The sequence below is a fragment of the Lepidochelys olivacea genome, assembly GCF_965140295.1.
Source record: "Lepidochelys olivacea isolate rLepOli2 genome assembly, chromosome: 7".
Taxonomy (NCBI): Eukaryota; Metazoa; Chordata; order Testudines; family Cheloniidae; genus Lepidochelys; species Lepidochelys olivacea.
This window is the reverse complement of record NC_140417.1, coordinates 89,504,081-89,523,669: the sequence shown is the minus strand read 5'-3', so window position 1 is coordinate 89,523,669 and position 19,589 is coordinate 89,504,081. Positions and strand designations below refer to the sequence as shown.

Genomic DNA, 19,589 nt, shown 5'->3' with positions numbered 1-19,589 from the left:
CTAGAAATTCACAGGAACAAGTCTGATTCACAAAGCCTAGTGAACCTCTCCCTAATGGGGAGAGAAAGGCATCTTTGAATGTGATCCACAAAAGCCAGCATGCTAGGTGGCTCCCTGCCTATGCTAGCCAATGGAAGATGACAATGTGCTAAAAAGTGGCCCTTTCTCAGAGAAAAGCTCCTAAGTCCAGGCTACAGTGAGGCACTTAGCTCTGCTACGGACCCACGAAAAGGAATTTCTTTCCTGGCTTAGGTGCCTACATAGTTTCTTGCAAGAATAATTTAGGTATCAGCATAGAGGAGGAGGTGGTGGTTATGTCCAACTTTATAACTTTTGGCCCACTTGTTAGAACACTCACTTGGGATGTGTGATACCCATATTCAATTCCCCCCCTTCCTGGCAGAAGGGGAGAAAAGATTTGAACAGGGAAGTCCAACCTCTCAGGAGAATGCTTTGACTACTGAACTATGGGATGTTCTGATCTGGGGCTCCCTCAGTCTCTCCTGTTGAAGCACTCTGGTTAAATCATGAAAGCGTGATTGGGGGGAGAGAGTGGGAATGACTCTGTAGTCCAGTTGTTAGGACACCCACCAAGTTTCACACATCCCAGGTGAGCACTCTAACCACTAGTCTAAAGGTCATAAGGTGGGTGGCAGCACCACAATCATCTCCTACTCCTCTTCTGGACAGCCTTTGAATGGGGCCCAATTCAGCTGGTGTGCCCAAAAGGCACTAACCAGATCCAGCCCCTGGAGCAAGTTAGGTGAATGAACGACTGTCTTCCCTGGCTCATGAATCGTTTTGGGGTTTAGCAGGAGATAGGTGTCCAGGTGCCTAAAATTAGGCAGCAATGCATATGCCCAGAGGAAAAAACTTAGGCACCAAATGAGCTTTGTGAATTACAGGGTTCAGCAGGAGTTGTGTGGCTTGCAGTAGGGGATTTAGGCACCTAATGAGCTTTGTGAATTTCACCCTAAACCTTTAGCTTTTCCAGGTAGGCCTGGAATATCCTTCTTAACACTTCAGAATAAATGAATAAAATCAAGATTTGCTCAGATAAAGGTTAATAGTGACTTTAAACACAAGTGGCTCTAAGTCAAGAATAATTTAAAGAGAAACTGAAGCTATTGTATAAAAATCTGATGTTTTCTCTTTTGCAGATCTCTTTACCATTACCACTTTAAGGAAGGCAAAAGATTAGATATTAGGGTTCTTCTCAGAATCAAACAGTTGAAAAGTGTGACTATCATAGCCTTTCAGTTCTGTTGGCCTAAATTAAAGCTTACTACTAAAATATACATAGTAGTTTTGCATTAGTCTTTGTGGGCTTAAGGAAGTCTGTATGAAGAATGTATGGTTTTATTGTAGAGAGAAATGGAAAGGAACTAAATATTATTCGTTTTATAAGAATTGAAACTCAAAATTCTTCTGTCATATAATAAGTCTGTGTCCCATTTTCAGTGTCTTGCATTAATTTTGGTAATGCTGGAGTGTGCCAACAGAATAAAGAGACATTTTCTGTTTATCACTCCAAACACCTTTTTTAACCTATTGCACCTCTCTATTAAGTTACTTTTCTCCTCATTGTGCAGAATTATGGCCCCGTAACAAAATATATAGGACTTCATCCTTGATTCCTTAAATAAATAAAACTCTCATTGATTTCAGTGGGAATTTGGGGTACAGAAGGAATGCTGAATCAGACTTGAAGTGATGATCTTGCAGCAGATAACTAGGCAGACCTCCTAATTTTATTTTAATGGTCAGTAGCAGCTTATACAAAGACCAATTTTATGAAGTTACTGTAGTCCAGTAAACTAACCACAGGCAACTAAACATTGCTTTGCAGAGAGAGAGAGTTACAAATATGCCATGTCAGTGCTACTATTTAGATTTCCAGGGGGATAATGTGGGGAGAAAACTTGGTAGTAGGTGTTGGGATTTGCTGAGTAATATAACTCAATTATTGCATACACAGCCTTTGTTAGACCTTCACTTTCTAATTCATTAGCAGCTAATATAAGATGAAAAAAAGTAATGCACTCTCTTCATCATTTCATAGAAAATCCTCTCAGGTTTATGTCATTTTAAGCCATGTTTTTGATATGCAGTATGTGCTCCTCAGATAGGTGAGGTAGGTGGGTGGTTGTGGTCTAAAAACCTAAACAGATTAAATTACATTGATATGCACGTCAACATAAATATCATGCAAGAAAGTATTTTCAATGTCCATTGACCACTTTTAAGGCCTTATGATCACTTGGCTCATTTAGCCCAAATCCTAGTAAAACTCCCATTGACTTTAGTAGATATTTTGCTTGAGAAAGCCTGCAGAATTGGATCTCTTGTGGAGCAATCCATTTTTTTAGAAGCTAGAATGTCAGTAGATAGCTTAACATTCTGCTGTACTTTTATCTTGTGCTTTTCCTTGTTTGTTTTCTAGTGCTCAATATTTCACACAATGAGAAAGATGAGGCAGAAGATTCCTAATGTTAGAGAGACCTTAATTAGGTGGACAGTTTCACAGTAAGAAGAACAGACAAGCTGTTATGGCACCTTCTAGGTCCTTACCTGCAGTTTTACAAGTCAAGGGTTAGCCCTTGCATACAATCCCAAGGTGCCAGAGTCAGCAATCATACCATTGCCCCCCATATAGTGACATTTTGACTTTAAAAAAGCAGAAGTCATCAGTGCTGTCTACCTTTACAAAGGTTATAAAGGAAATGTTCTTTCAAAAGATATGGCCTTTATTAGTTAAATACCACATCTGGATTTGCTTGACTTCTTGAAAGCAATTGCCTGGAAAAGGCATGAATAGAACAGTAGAAATGACTGAAAAGCTATGAGTAAAAGGAGAAAATTTGGAACCTGCTTCGTCACTCAACAGTTGTTATATCTATGTCTGACAAGATAAAATTCCTCTTGGAGAAAATCTACTTGGCAGAAACTTTAACCTGGATTATTTTTCAAACGGCTCTTAATTAACTTCAGCTAATTGCTCTTTAAGGGTTTATCCTTTCAAAATTTAAGACTATGAAGTGAAAGAGTTTCGCATAGAAAGCATGAGACACAATTGTGCTTTAGCAAAGTGCTGTGATTTGCAATAACTGAAAATTGCATAATAGTATTTTGTCACTTAGTAGTAGCAAGCATCACATTTTCCGCTGTTTATGGTATATCATAAACCGTTCTTTGAATGAATAAGGATTACTACATAACCTTACATCAGGTTCACTAAAAAGATCAGAAATTTAGCAAGCATCATTGGAAACTATAAATAGTAAGGACCTCATTCTAAGAGGTGTTGACCACCCTCAACGTCAGTTCAACTGAACATTATATCATATTGATGTCTGCCATTACTTGCTATAAAAGTATGATGGATTTTAGCAGCTCAGAAAGCCAACAGTTTTTAATATTTTAACCATGGTGTTTTATTATTTCAATGCATACTATGTCCTCATGTAATTAACACATATTTATTAAGCCAAGAGGAATAGAAAATGTGAAAAGTATAAATATTGTTTCTGATGTGTTATAGATAGGCTGGTAACACAGTAACACATTTTATTTACCATAAGCACACTCCAACCCTCAAGCCCTCTGAGTGTCTCCTTGGAGTGTCCAGCTCCTGATTCACTGGACACTCACGGTATTCAGATTCACTACTTCCAAAGAAACAGTACAGTTTACCAGTTCTACCTCCAATCACTGTTCCACTTAACACACAGCACTTAGATATGTGTATAGTGAATTCAAAGTTCATAAGTTTATTTAGCAAAGCATGGAGATTCAAGTAATGAAAATATTGGGAACAAATGGTTACTTCGAAAACAAAATTATAACACACATTCTAGAACCTAGACTTAATTACCAAGATACTCTATGTCTTGTTGAGTTTGGCTCATTCAAATTCCTTGCAGTACTTTTTAACCAGACTTGGCTGTGATCCTCCTTTCATGAGACAAGTATGCTGTCAGCTTGCTTCCCTGGTGAAGGATCCAGTGTGTTCCTTTGCCTTCCAAGATATACAAGTTCTATCCTTTGTTTTCATTTATAAACAGGATACCCTCCCCCTTCTTGTTTTTGTTTCTTCTTGCAAATTTTCTCTTTCTTGTAGATTTCACAATTTCTTGACTTGCACCTGGCTTGGTATACAAATAGATCTTCATTGTGTGGCAGACAATACACATATGATGAAATAGGGAGGTGGGTGTCTGTTACCTCCTGCCTGGAAGGAACATGTCCAAGTGACATCACTTCTTGGTGACCTTTCTTGACTCCAGGACCTTAAGAACCTAATTTTCAGTATAGACAAATAACTTCTTAAATATTATCCATCCTTACATTTAGGAATGATTATGATGACCAATGAGCTACTGGCTCTCAGTAGAGATCTCACATGTCACCCTTTGGTGAACTATTACATATACATCTGACCCCGAGGAGTCCTGTAAAATCCTATGAACCCACTGTGCACTCTGCCAGTTGGCACAAAGAGGTTGCTGGGTCACAAAGAGAAGCATACATTTAACATGATTCTTGTTCCCAAGAATAACAGTAATCGCAGAAGAACCACAATGCATACCAGTGGAAGGATCCCGTTCAGCAAACATTACATAATAAGTTGAATTATTATTCATTATATATAAAGAAAATTCCTAAAAAGAGAGCACCTGTTTTCTTAAATTAATTCCAGGTGGAGCCACTGCTGAAGCTCTAACAAATCCAATAGGAAACAGGTGGCTTCTAATGCAGTTATTGAAATCACATGGGGTGACAGAGTTCTTAGAACTCTATGAATTTCACATACTCTTAGAGAGAGTCTGATGCTTTTCTCCCCATCACTTCTACTGGGATTTTTCCATGTTCCATAGATTCCTGAAGTTCTTCACATTCTACACCACTTTAACCACTACCAGGGCCAGATCAAGGCAATCTGGATCCCTTTGCACACCACAATATGAGACCCTCTGCAATTTGGCCTTGTCCCTCCCTGGGGTGGCAATGGCAAGGGGGGACACATCCCAAGCTAGAGCAATGGGTCAGCAGCATGGGGTCACCTAGAAGCAGCAACAGGAGCAGTCCCCTCTCCCCATATATAGGCAGGCTGGCAGAAATGTACGCCACCCAGTATTTTCCCCAGTAACCAGGGCATACATGCTTAGTGGGCTAAATCCCCTGCAAGCTTCTCCTCCTGCCACATAGAATCCCCAGGCAGTGTGTCATGAAATTAACACCCTGTTGAGATACATGCAGCAGTTCACCTATCTCTCAGAGCGATTGTTCCAGACCATCCGCAGAATCAAGCAGATGTTGTTTTGGTTATGCTCAGATTCCATTTTAAAAAGTTTTTGATTTTTATAACCCTGAGGGCTTACTTTTTTAAAATTAAAACTGAGATTCTGCCCTCGTTACCTGATACTAGGAGCTGTGGCCCAAGTCAGGGGCCTATGTCTTAATCTGGCCCTGACTAATAGCTTTCCTCATCGTTACCTTAGCTGTGCTTTAAGACCTGTATTTACAGTCACTGTCCTTTTTTTTCTAAGGAGGCTTAGATGAGCTGCATCCAAACCTATCAATGTTTTTCTTTAACTGATCAAAGGAGTAACTGTCATTTCACCACTTCTCTTTCATCACTCCTAGCAAAATCTCATTTTTCATGCAGCTTATTGACTTGTTTCAGTGAGGTTTTTTTATTATTATTTTTGCTGATATATTTACATTTTACTAGTCAGAATTAAATTCTCTCCCTGGTGTTATATATTTTCTCTTTCCCTTAGGCTTTAATAATAATATTTATACTGGCATTGCTATTTAAAATATAGTTCTATGACTTGAGCAAACATGAGTTTACTTTGCCTGTCCTGCATTCTTTTCATTGGCTGCCTATAGAGTAGCAGGTTGTCATTAAGTTAGCACTATTGGTTTTTGAGCCCCCACTTCAGCAAAGCATGTAATTACTTAATCCATTCATGTGCTTAAAGTTAAGTGTGTGCTTAGCTGAATTAAAACTTATTCCTAGTACTGACAGGTATCTTGTCTTTGGATGCCATCCACTTTTTAAGGATTCTCCCCCACCTCCCCACACACCCATTGTCTGAAGTCACTCTTGTTGTGTGAGTTTTCTAATATGGAACTCACTGTCTCCTGAAATCCGTATCATTTTTCTTGTTTTTAAAAAATAGATGTGTTGCTTTTTTCTTCAGTGTTGCTTTTTTGTTTTTATTATTTATTTATTATCTATATTTATTACCTTCCTTTGCAATCTTTTCTTTCCTTTTGTTTTTTATTCGACCTCCCTCATTTGTTTATGTATGTTTGAAGGATAAAAAGAAGGTATTTTATTAGGTTTGCATTATAGTGACTTGCTGGAGTCACAGGGGAAGGGAGAGCAATGGCTGCATTCAGTGAAACACATAACCAAAAAAGGCAATTACTATTTAACTAAACCTAAATAATGGCAAGCCATTAACAGAAACTAATGGCTGTATTTCAGGGTTAAGGCTCACAGTCTGGGGATCCTCAGGAAACTTAAAATTTGGAACTGTCTTTAAAAATTTAAGCTTTAATGCATTGTACTTGGGGACATTTAGGGACAAATTTTCAAAGGGCCTTCATAAATGATCTGGTGTATCTATTTGTGTACACAGATGAATTTGTGAATTCAAAGGTGCACATTCTGGTGACTCCCTATACACATGGGTAAAGGTTGGAATCTGCCTTCACCTTCTTGCTTAGATGAAGGTAGTGGGGTGCAATGGGCCTGCCAGAGTGAGTGACTGGTAGCCCCTAAGAATAATTCCAGTTAAGTCAGCCAGGATTCTTTCTGGGGACTCCAGCTGCTGTGTGGCCCATCAGCTCACCATCAATTCATATGAGGTCATGTAGGGCAAAATCTAACCCCAAATGGGCAATTGTCAGTTCAAGTGCCTCGTTTGTTTGTGCAAATGGGAAGGGTCTGCATATGCAAACTGTATTTCCAAGTGCATTTTTGCAAACCATATGAAAAGATGGCCCTTTAATATAAAGTGATAGCAGTCCATGGATTTTGTAGTGAATATTAGCAGAATGTTATCAACTACGGTATGTTAACAGAACATTATCAACGTTATCCGTATGTATATGTATTAGAAAGGGCTTTGTTTTTGTTTATGTTTCTTAGAAACATAAGCCTGGGAACATTTTTAGCCATGCTGAAAATCAACATTTTAGAATCAAGTTCAAAAATAGGAACTATGTGCCAATTAGAGAGAATAATTTAATTAGGGTCTTATGTTTTTGCTGAGCCTCAAATATTTTCTCAAATAATAGACTTACTCATGGGATCAGGGGTTTCTCTATTATAAAAATTATTTTCTGGCTCATGGCAGTGCAAATATTTAGACAGTTTGAGCATGTGGAAACCATTTTTTCAACTTGGCTGAAGGCAGTGCCAGGATATACACACACACAAGTGTAGCCTACAAATTCAAAAAGAGTGCTAATGCTATCAAAGCAGGATTTCCAGTTTCCTCTTTCAGGTCATGCAAATAATGAAAGTGACTCTCCTAATCAGTTAGTGTAGTGGAGAAGAAAGCTAGTTTGGCCTCAGCAGTTAAAAAAAAGTGCACTACAGACATTTTATTAACTAAAATTGTACAACAGTTTTAAATATATTAACACTGTGAAATGCATATCGAACACAGTGTTGTAAATGATAGATTTTAAAATATTTGACAAATTGAGGGATTTTTTCTTTTAATTAGAAAGCTTAGAGTGTAACAGGATGATCTGGATCTCAATTATTTGTGGCTTTTATGTTGCAGCCCACTGTTAATTGTAGTTTTTATCCTAGTATATCAGTAGGATTTCTTGTTAAAATTGATGTAATCAATAGGCACATATGTGGAGACAGAGAAACAAGGAATGGAATTGTCAAATTATTTTAAAAGATAAGACCACATCACAATATATTGCAGTATAGTCATTCTTGACTGTATGTAATGAGGGTTGCAAAATAAAGTGTTTCCTTTTTAAATCAGAAGACATTGCATATTGTTATTCCTGAAAAGACTTACACCAATTATATTGTGCGTCATATAAAGGCGCAACAGCAACTATTCTGATGCAAAGAAAAGTTAGGAAGAATAGTAATGTTGCCGGCATCCAGTGCTGAGAGGCTGAACAACAGCTCGAGTTGGTTCGTTACCCGGTGTGCTACACCCAATAATCACAACGGGGTGGAGAAGCAGAAAAGTTTATTTGCAGCTGCAAAAAGGTACAGGGAGAATAAAATCTCAAATCCTGCACCATAGAACAGGAAGTTACACAGGCTTTTATACATCCTTTTTCCCAGCATACTTATCCAATAGCAAGCTGCCCCAAGTATCCATATAGCCAGCCAATCCAGTTCCCAGCTAGTTCCCTGATTCTCTGTATCATTTGTTAAACTATACATAAAGCCGCTTTATTCAGCATTGTTCTTCCATATCTCCCCTGTTTGGCCTTGCTTAGTTTCAGGCAGTCTGACTCTGCAACATATTGTTGCAGATTCTTAGCATAACTGCTGTGTGTGCCTCCAGGCGGGGGGGCCAAGGACACTTGGGCCTAGTACGCAGAGCTGCTGCGAGTGCCTCCAGGCAGGAGGGGGGCCAAGGACACCTGGGCCTAGTGCGAGGGGGCTTTATCGACACTCGGGTCTTCCATCCCCTCGAGTTACCTAGTGTCCATGCCCCAGTGTCCCCAACAGTAAGAATCCAGTATGGCTCCATCAGGAGCTCTTTAATGACCTGAAAATCAAAAGGACCCTAACAAAAAGTGGAAACATGGAAAACTTGTGAAGGATAAGTATAAAAGAATAGCACAAGCATGTAGGGACAAAACCGGAGAGGCTAAAGCACAAAATGAATTACACATTGCAAGGGATATAAAAGGTGATAAGTTCTATAAATAATTAGGAGAAAGACAAAGATGAAGGTAAGTGTAGGCCCACTATTAGTGGAGAAGGAGAGCCAATAACAAGTGAGCTGAGGTATTTTAATGTTGATTTTTCTTCAGTTTTCATTAAAAAGGCAATTCATGACCACATACTTTAGGCAATTAATGTTAACAACAAAGGAGAAAGAATGAAAACCAAAATAGGGAAAGAACGGGTTAAAGATAGGTTAGATGTATTCAAGTCGGCAGGTCCTGATGAAATTAATCCTAGAGTACTTAAGGAACTAGCAGAAGCAACCTTTGAACCATTAGCGATTATTTTTCAGAACTCAGGGAGAACAGGTGAGGTCCCAGAGGACTGGAGGAAAAGCAAACATAGTACCTTTAAAATGGGGAACAAAGCAGACCTGGGGAACTGTAGACCAGTTGTGATATCTTACATACCTGGAAAGATACTGGAACAAATTATTAAGTGATAATAGGCTAATAAGTAGTAGCCAACATGGATTTGTCAAGAAGAAATGACAAACCAACCTCATTTCTTTTTTGATGGGGCTACTGACGTAATGACCGCCCTGCACCTTTAAGTGGGGGGGAGGTGGGGGAGTTGGGCGTCTGGCCGAATGAAGGGAACAGTGTGTGATTCAGGAGGGCCAGGGAGCAGTGGGAGAGTGCTAGAGGGGAAATATATAAACTCAAGGCTAATTAAGGCGAGGTCCCCTGTAGACTAGGGAAGGTGGCTGCAGGTTAATTGGAGCACCTGCAGTCAATCAAGGCCCTGTTAGGAACCTAATAAAACCCCCTGTTTCAGGCAGACAGGGGGGGAGGAGGAAGGAGAGAGGACTGGAGCTTGGAGATGTGTTGAGAGATTTGGAAGACCTGAGTAGTGAAGTAAGGGAGACCCTGCCCCAGCAGGACAGGAAGACTCCATTCCCCCCCAGCACCTAAGGACCGAGGGTAACCCCACCTAAGGGGGACAAGGGTAAGAAACCCTCAGGGGTTGAGAGGGGCTGGGACTCAGAGCGAGGAGCAAACCCAGACCCCTCCCCCACTTCCCTCCTCTAGCACCTTCCCGGGCTTGTAGCGGGGCCCTGGGCACCCAAGAACAGGGGCAAAGAGTGGCATCTTAGCTCCCCGCCAAGAAAAGCACAGGAGCCACCAGACTAACATCAGCCATCTTGTCACAAGCGCTTTATGGCTAGCGGTGGCAGGGAGATGAAAACTGTTGCAAAAGCGGACAGCATGGTTGCTGCCTCATCCCCTAGGAATGCAGGGTTTAAAAGGGGAAGCCCTGTGCCTGAAGCTCCCTTTTACATGGAGCAGTCTGAAGCAGGACTCACCCTGCCTCCCCTTTATGTGGTAAAATACCAGGTTTGGTCAACACCTGCTGTGAGCATTACGCTAGCTACCCTTTTTTGCCGGGGGGGGAAAGACTGGGAAGGAATTTTTCCCTTACCACCATATTGGCTTGGATGCAGTTGGGGTTTTTTGCCTTCCCCACAGTAGGTTCAAGAAGGGCTCTATTCATGCATGGCCTGAAGGGCGGTAGGCTATATGTCGCAACTCATTATTTAAGTGTAGGGCAGATGTCCAGTGCAGGTACTCCATAGGAAAGGTATACAATGACTGGATAAATGGCTTGGAAAATGACTTTAAAAGAGGTGTTCATGAAAGGAACGAACAGGGGGCTGTTGGGGATTCCTATGATTGGTACGGCAGGCAGCCAACCCCCCATTTTTACAGCCCACCTTAACCCTCCTACAAGGGGGGTGGATGGTGATATCCCAGCAGTGGATTTGCCGGGGGGAACCTGGATGGAAAAAGAGGGGGAGCTGGTGTGAGCCAAGTATGATAATGTCCCAGCAATAAATTTGCTGAAGGGACTTGGATGGAAAAAGAGGGGGAACTTGTAAAAGCCCCCTCACCTCCAGGCAATTACAGAATAAACATGGGGTTACCTGCACTGTACACTTTTATCTGCCGTGTAGTCCCAGACATCTAATAATAAAGTTGCCTCCTAATTAAACCCATGTCAAATGTTTCCTGTCCTTTTTCGGTATAGCCAGACAATGAATAGGAGGGAAGAAGACATAATATATCTTGTGGTGGGAGATTCTCAGATAAATCTTTAAAATTAGAGTTTTAACTCTTTTAATTCAGTCAATTTTCTGACACATTTCTTCAGTTTCATTAGTGTTTAACAGGTATTGAAATTATTTTCAACAAGTCCAAACACTCCTGTTCCTTATATAAAGGGTTTAAATTCACCAATACTCATTTAAAATTAAATATTTCTTTGAGTCTTTAGTTTAAATTGTTGGTAAAGACGTTGTTGATTCGCTATAACAACTTTTGGAGAGATGATAATTCTTGTTTTCCTGAGCTGGGTGAGGTAGTCACTTGAACACTGTCAGTGATCATTTAATTCTGTATTAGTATACATGTTCTATACTTACATGCCTTCTTGTATTAGTAATCAGATTAGCAAGGTCATTAGATTCCAGGTGAATACATAAAGCATTTTATCATTTACATAGCAATGTTGTTAGGAAATTCTATTAGGAACTAACATATTTGCAAGTACGCATTTCACAAAGGTATTTGCCATTTCAATATTTAAGAAATAAACAAAAGTTTTAAAATATTTCCAGCTACACATATATTTCCTAAAGTTTTAAGGACACAATCAGAGCTTTTGCTTGAAAGTGGGGTTGGTAGAGGCCCACTTTACCCTGAGGTTTCATTGCTCTGATAATACATCTCTATAGCCATTTTGCAATTTAATACATAAAGAAAATTCTCACATTCTTTTACAGGATGTAATCAGGTTGCCTTTGCTACGACCCCTTGTGGCTCATCAAGGTAGAACTCACTCTGTCAGTAGGACACTGTCTCTGTGAGGTCCGAGATAGTGCTTTAGCCCTCCAGCCAAGGTACATTTCACTCCTGCCCCTTCAGGGATGTTAAGGTCCAAAGGAAATCTGGAACACAAAATAAGCACAACTCAAAACAGGGTCATCTGACAAACCTTCACTGGGAACCCCCCTTCTATTCCAGGCTTGCTTCTAAACAGTCCATGCTTCCACCTATCCCACAGGGTCTGATTGTCCCATCTAGCTGAGGCTCATTCATCCAGCAGTCTAACCTAATCTCTGGGCATCAACAAGGCTTCTCTCCATTCAAGAGAAGCAGAACTCTGCTCTCCTTCCTGGTCAGCCCTGAACTAGTCTAGGTGTCTTTCTTTTAACTCCCATCTCCACGTCTGATATTTGCAGGGTGTTGCAGGACAGAGCCAGTTGGGTCCATGAGCTCTTATTAACCTCCTCATTGCCAGTGTGGAGCCTATCTGCCCAATCATGCAGGACCAGGTCTTTCCTAAAACATTTTCCTTTACAAAGTTTCTTTTCTTCAGATGAAGGATTATAGCTATACCAGACTGGTATCTTGTTCAAGAGGGAGGTGTCCTGATCTAGATTACAATCTCTTTGTTTATCTCTTTACCCAAGGTCTTTAGAGTTACAATCTGTTTTTATAGCAATTAAACTTCTATTAAATATTTTGTGCAAAGCAAAAATTTAGTAACCTATCCATCTTTTAAACATAGCACAAAATAAAATAGGATAGAAGTTGAAGCAAAGTAAAGTTAGAAAAGCTGCCTTTTAAAGTTTATATAAACACACTCTGGTGGTCATAAACAGTATTACAACCAAGGAGGTGTTATCTTCCTGACATTCGCTTGCCTTTGGGGTGCCAGAAAGCAGAAGCCTTTTGTGATTTCTTCTGAATATTTTATAGCATAACTAATTTAAATGTATGGAGGTATTTTTCTTGCCATTCATACTTGTAGCTAATATTCAGTAAAGGCCCAGAGAAGCTTGTAAAATATCATTTTTGCATCAATATTGATGCATCACAAGGCCCATACTAGGTTAGAGATGAAGAAATGAATCTTCAGCACAAGGGCTTGTGAAGACCATGAATAACATTCTGGAGAAAATAGAAAATATTTCTATAAAATGGAGACTGGAAGAGTGTTACTGATGCATATGTATCCTACAACAGGTCCACTCTTATGTATATTTGTTTATATAAAGTAGTCAGAAACATATGACCATTACTTTGAACATTTGTCTAAATTACCTTATTTTTTTCTGGAACAATTTTTCCATGGGTTAATGCCAAGAATATTTTACTGATCCTGTTAAGGTCCTTACAGTTTTGCATAACAATCATGGGAGGAAACAGTAGCTCAAAGTAGGGGACCTTCAGCACAGATCTCTTCTGTACCAGAACTCAGCTCAGCAATGCTGGGGAAGGCTTTAAGCCACCTTTTCATTCACTCAAACTCTGGGGCTGTATATTTGTCCCCCAGTCTCAACACTCTTCTAAATTGCACCAGTTTGTAATCAACCCTATGGTGGTTTTACACTATCAGGGATCACCAGGGTGCTGGGTACTCTAACTTTACTCCCTCTCATTACTAGGACTTAATTTGCAGTACAGGGGACATAAAGCAGCCTCTCTCTAGAGGCCAGGATATGGCCTGTTCCACTTATTTTCTCTATAGAATGCCATGCACACCTAAGGCTGCCAATTTTGGTTGGACATTTTCCAGGAGATTTTATCACATGACATAATTTTTAATTAAAGATTAATCTTTAATTCCTGGAGACTCCGGGACAATTCTGGAGGGTTGGAAACCCTGTGCACACCTATAGTGCTGCAAATGTCAAATACTGATAACTGTCAATACATTATCATTAAAACTCTTCACTGATGCTTCCAGGTTACATTTTAGGAGTTAGGGTGCTAGAAATATTCCCAGGATCATTTGCTATTTCCCTTATAAAGAATGCAGCTGTTATTAAAACCAATGGGAGATAGATCAGGCCCCAAATTTGGAACCAAAAACTGTGTAAGGCGACATTTAGGAGAATGCTGAGAGAGGTGAGAAAGAACACTATAGTTAGGGATACTTGTCAGTCTTTCTATGTTAATAGTCTGAAATCAGATTAGTCAGCCAAAGAAATGGAACTCTCAGCTGGGGAGAATTAGTGAGCAGGGCCAAGAAGGCAAAATTCAGATAGGCATAGAACAGGATTCCTTGTTACCCAGACATCCTCCCTTCATTCAGGAGTGCTGGGGCTGTGTGTGAGGAGCAAAGCTGGAGAGGCAGATTGGGCAGCATCAGAGGGCGAAGTACATGGTAGATATTGACACATCCATTGGCTTTTCCTAATGCATGTGAAAAAGGTTAGAGCACATAAAGAAATAACTTTGTTTAACAGGAAAATTTTCAGAAAGGTCTGTGTCTCTGGTGTGTTAGTTATATTTGTGTGTGTGTTTAAGTTTGTGATGTCTGTGGCTGTTTAGCTGGAGGAAAAGGGGAAAGGAGTGTGTTAGGAAATTTCAAAGGTGAATGAATATGAGGATGGACCTAGGACAGGGAGTCCAGGAGGTGAGATTGGCACTTGTGGGTGAGGAGATTGGGACTGGGATGAGAAGCCTGGGGAGCAAAGACTGAGACTGGCTAGTAGAGCAGCATGGACTGGGAGAAGGAGCCAAATGTGGGAAAGAGGCAGGGCTGGGACATGGACAGGTTGGAGGGGACAGGGCAGAAGTTGTGAAGCTTGGGGAGGATTGGCAGAAGAGTGTGCCTCGAAGAGCACACTCATCTCCAGAGTCTAGAATGGAACCCATGTTCCTGGTTGCACAAGTCCTCGTCTGTCAGCAAATTTTCTGCGAAACCCACTGGCAAATACCCCATGCCCCTCTACTGCTGGTCCTCATTACTTAGCTCAAGTGGCAAAGGTTTGTGCAGTGGATCTAAAGTTTCCAACTCTGCTGCTGACCTATATGCATGTCAATATAATGCCTTTTTTCAATTTGCTTTTTTAAAAACCTAGCAATTTACAACAAAACAACTATACTAAAAGAAAATTATCAAGATTGCACACTAGTCACAGGTGGTCACTAATAGTGTGTCCCTCATTTTCTGGGTACCTAACTTCAGACTGTGGGGCCTAATCAAGTGTTGAGCACTCTCAGCTGCATCTGAAGACAATATGAAGTATTATAGAATGCTCAATACTCTGAAAAATCAGGTTCTAGTTATCTTAGTGGATACTTTTTTACCTTAATCTCTCCATGTCTCAGTTCCCTTTCTGTAAAGTGGAGATAATACATGCTCATTTCACAGGGGTGTTGTGAAAATATATTCATTATTCATCCATTTCTCACTTTCCTTCTGGCAATTCCTCTTCATCTGCTGTTGAAAGGATAATAAAGTGAGCTCACAATTTAATTAATCACACTTTTAATTTTTGTATTTAGACTGAGATTAGAACTTTAAAAAAATGTGATAAAATGAAATTTGAGCTTGTAGGAAAACCAAACTTATGTAAAAAGAACAGGAGCATTTGTGGCACCTTAGAGACTAACAAATTTATGAGAATTTATAGTAAATCTGTCAACATATAATCTGCCCTATCTGCTTGGCTGTTAACATAAAATTCTCTGGAAGTTTAATAGATTTATTAATCATAGCTAAATTAAAAGACAAGAGAATTTGTCCACAGTTGTATTTCAAATACATTTTTGCTTTAGTAATGGGAGTTAATCCGTTCTCTCTCTCTCTCTCTCTCATACCCACACACATATACACTCTAACCTTTCGGTTTTTAACTTGTGTTTCCACTCCATGAATCCTTTTTCAAATTACATTTCCTGGGGTCAACACACAATACCAAAAATCTTTGCTTTCATAAATATATAAAGGTAATGTATTTTATTGCTACCAAAAATAATTATCTATTTAGCCTATTAAAATAATGTTAAACCACATACTGTATCTATAAGTGCAACACCAATTTCACTTGTGTACCCCAGGGAAGAAACTGATTCACTGAATTTTGATTTCCTACTACTAATCACTGTGTTGTGAAGTAACACCTTCAACCAAATTAATCAAAACCGCAGATGCATTTTAAAATGTTTAACTATCTCAGTTGAAATTAAATCACAAGATTTTGTAGATTTCCTAATCCTTGCTGTTTTAAGAAGATGATTTATAATAAAGGTTACAGAGTAGCAGCCATGTTACTCTGTATCTGCAAAAAGAAAAGGAGGACTTGTGGCACCTTAGAGACTAACAAATTTATTTGAGCATAAGCTTTTGTGAGCTACAGCTCACTTCATCGGATGCATGTAGTGGAAAATACAGTGGGGAGATTTTATATACACAGAGAACATGAAACAATGGGTGTTACCATACACACCGTAATGAGAGTGATAAGGTAAGGTGAGCTATTACCAGCAGGAGAGCAGGGGTGCGGGGGTGGAACCTTTTGTAGTGATAATCAAGGTGGGTCATTTCCAGCAGTTAACAGGAACGTTGGAGCAACAGGGGGGGTGGGGGAAATAAACCTGGGGATATAGTTTTACTTTGTGTAATGACACATCCACTCCCAGTCTTTATTCAAGCCTAATTTAATGGTGTCCAGTTTGCAAATTAATTCCAATTCAGCAGTCGCTCGTTGGAGTCTGTTTTTGAAGTTTTTTTGTTGAAGAATTGCCACTTTTAGGTCTGTAATCGAGTGACCAAAGAGATTGAAGTGTTCTCCGACTGGTTTTTGAATGATATAATTCTTGACTTCTGATTTGTGTCCATTTATTCTTTTACGTAGATTGCTGGCACATGATGGAATACATCACATTGGTAGATGCGCAGGTGAACGAGCCTCTGATAGTGTGGCTGATGTGATTAGGTCCTATGATGGTGTCCCCTGAATAGATATGTGGACACAGTTGGCAACGGGCTTTGTTGCAGGGATAGGTTCCTGGGTTAGTGTTTTTGTTATGTGGTGTGTGGTTGCTGGTATTTGCTTCAGGTTGGGAGGCTGTCTGTAAGCAAGGACTGGCCTATCTCCCACGATCTGTGAGAGTGATGGGTTGTCCTTCTGTCATAAATATAAAGGGAAGGGTAAACCCCTTTGAAATCCCTCCTGGCCAGGGGAAAGCTCCTCTCACCTGTAAAGGGTTAAGAAGCTAAAGGTAACCTCGCTGGCACCTGACCAAAATGACCAATGAGGAGACAAGATACTTTCAAAAGCTGGGAGGAGGGAGAAAAAAAAAGGGTTTGTGTGTCTGTCTGTAGTCGTCTTGGCCGGGGACAGAACAGGAATGGAGTCTTAGAACTTTTAGTAAGTAATCTAGCTAGGTATGTGTTAGATTATGATTTCTTTAAATGGCTGAGAAAAGAATTGTGCTGAATAGAATAACTATTTCTGTCTGTGTATCTTTTTTGTAACTTAAGGTTTTGCCTAGAGGGGTTCTCTATGTTTTTGAATCTCATTACCCTGTAAGATATATACCATCCTGATTTTACAGGGGGGATTTCTTTATTTCTATTTACTTCTATTTTTTATTAAAAGTCTTCTTGTAAAACACTGAATGCTTTTTCATTGTTCTCAGATCCAAGGGTTTGGGTTTGTGGTCACCTATGCAAATTGGCGAGGCTTTTTATCCAACATTTCCCAGGAAAGGGGGGGTGCAAGTGTTGGGAGGATTGTTCATTGTTCTTAAGATCCAAGGGTCTGGGTCTGTAGTCACCTAGACAAATTGGTGAGGCTTTTTACCAAACCTTGTCCAGGAAGTGGGGTGCAAGGTTTTGGGAAGTATTTTGGGGGGAAGGACGCGTCCAAACAGCTCTTCCCCAGTAACCAGTATTAGTTTGGTGGTGGTAGCGGCCATTCCAAGGATAACGGGGGTAATATTTTGTACCTTGGGGAAGTTTTGACCTAAGCTGGTAAAGATAAGCTTAGGAGGTTTTTCATGCAGGTCCCCACATCTGTACCCTAGAGTTCAGAGTGGGGGAGGAACCTTGACATGGTGGCACAGTGGTGGGATTAACCTGAAATCATTTTGAGATCCAGTTGAGATTTTTTGAACTAGAAATACAGATTTTAAAAAGGAATTTTTAGGAAGTCCAGAAGGCAGCTTTGAAACTGAAAGCAGCTTGGTTTCTCTCTGCTTTGTGGCCAAGCAGAGACAAAAGGGGATTATCTTGTGAATTGCAGGTTTTCTTGCCTGGAGGCAGGGTACTTAACTCCTGCAGGGAAATTCACAGTCTTCCAACCCAGAGGTTTTTTTTTTTTTCTTTTCTTCCTAAAAGTAAATAGGGGGTGTGTGCTCTACCCATTTGCCTGGAGACAAAAGTGGCAGGGTTTTTTTTAGGATTTTGATTTTTTTTTGTTTTACAAGGAGCACAGGTTTGAAAAGAAATTTTTTTTCTTCTTTGGGCTGGGTAAGCAGGTTTCCAAGTAGTGGAGGTTTTTTGCTTTAATTTGGGCCCAGAGCAGAGACAAGGGAATTGTCTTTTTCTGTAGGCTGACAATCACTATCAGAGAATAGGTATTCTATTCCAGCACAGCAAAATTTTACAGCCAAGTTTTGTTTGTTTATTTCTAAACCTCGGGTGTAAAGTTAGTTAAAAACAGAGAGGTTAGAATGGCCAAATCCTCAGCTCGACTACAGCTGGAATTAGCCAAATTTCAGGCTGAGGAAAAACAAAGGGAACATGAGAGACAGATAGAACTCATGCGGCTGAAGGAGGAGGAGAAGGAAAAAGAGAGGAAGCATGTGGAGGAGATGGAGAGGATAAAGGCCCAGCAGAATATACCAACAAACCCTAGCAATCCTTCTCCAGGTACCACTTCCCATCCCAGAAAGTTCCCCACCTACAAGGCAGGTGATGATACTGAGGCCTTCTTAGAAAACTTCGAAAGGGCCTGCCTTGGGTACAACATCTCTACTGACCAATACATGGTAGAGCTGAGGCCGCAGCTCAGTGGACCCTTAGCTGAGGTGGCAGCTGAAATGCCTAAAGAACACATGAACAAGTATGAACTGTTTAAATCCAAGGCGAGAGTCAGAATGGGGATAACACCCGAGCAGTCTCGTCGGAGGTTCAGAGCCCTAAGGTGGAAACCAGACATGTCATTTACCCGACATGCCTACCACATTGTAAAACATTGGGATGCCTGGATATCAGGAGCAAGTGTTGAATCTCCAGTAAATTTGCCCTTCCTAATGCAAATGGAACAATTCTTAGAGGGTGTTCCTGAGGAAATAGAAAGATACATCCTAGATGGGAAACCCAAAACTGTAATTGAGGCAGGAGAGATTGGAGCCAGATGGGTGGAGGTGGCAGAGAAGAAGAAAACTGGTCGCAGTTGGAGCGGAGACCAGAAGGGACCACCCCAGACCACACCCTATTACCGGGGGCTGCCCAAAGCCCCACCTACCTCCCAAAGAACCCTCCAGACCCCTTATCGTCCCACCACCCCGTTCTCCAGCAACCCTCCTCGCCCCAGTGACCCGTCAGCTGGACGATGTTTTAAATGTAACGAGCTGGGGCATGTGAAGGCCAAATGCCCCAAGAACCCCAACAGATTACAGTTCATTGCACCGGAATCACACCAGAGGTCCACAGGCCCAGATACCTCCCAGATACCCTTGGAGCGGAGGGAAACTGTGAGTGTGGGTGGGAAGAAGGTCACCGCGTGGAGGGACACCGGAGCACAAGTGTCAGCTATCCATGCTTCCTTAGTGGACCCCAATTTAATCAACCCAGAGATCCAAGTGACGATTCAACCCTTCAAGTCCAACTC

The 19,589-nt window shown here is 40.6% G+C and overlaps 1 protein-coding gene across 3 annotated transcripts in view; it reads left to right on the top strand.

The window, feature by feature from the left end:
• PRKG1 (protein kinase cGMP-dependent 1) overlaps positions 1-19,589 on the top strand; it is an 892,904-nt gene that overhangs the window by 769,925 nt on the left and 103,390 nt on the right. The gene's annotated exons all lie outside the window — the stretch shown is intronic.